This window comes from Chaetura pelagica, unplaced genomic scaffold (genome assembly GCF_000747805.2).
Source record: "Chaetura pelagica isolate M959 unplaced genomic scaffold, ChaPel_1.0 scaffold106, whole genome shotgun sequence".
NCBI lineage: Eukaryota > Metazoa > Chordata > Aves > Apodiformes > Apodidae > Chaetura > Chaetura pelagica.
In genome coordinates this window covers 5,714,777-5,715,234 of record NW_009954222.1, presented here as the reverse complement: position 1 = coordinate 5,715,234, position 458 = coordinate 5,714,777, and positions in this window count along the sequence as shown.

The following is a 458-nucleotide window of genomic DNA, read 5'->3' as shown; positions in this document are numbered from 1 at the left end:
AAATCAAACACAATGGGTTAGGGTAATTAATTTATAAACCCTTTCACTGTGGGAATAAGGGGTTACTTTATTACTTTCTCGAGATAGGCAGTTAAGTCAATTAAGGGAATCTGCCCGTTTCTTACGTTTGAAGCTGGAGAAAAACTACGGGAGACAAGCAAATGTGTTATATATACATATATGCCTCCCTGGTTTTATTGAATGTCTTGGGCCATAAAAGTAGGGCTACAGCATGGTGGTATCTCTAGTGAACTCGCCCCTCAAAATCCGGCGAGTTTATTGCCATCAGTATTCATGAGGCTGGACGTACCCACGAGGAATAGAAATAGTAACGAACATTAAGCTAAAATCTATTACCAGGGCCTTGCGACGCTGAGCCGGGCTCAAGCCGCCTTCCCCAGGAGCCGGCTGCGTGTGGCGGGGTGGGGAGGGGCTGCCGGGGGCTGGTGACAAGGGGG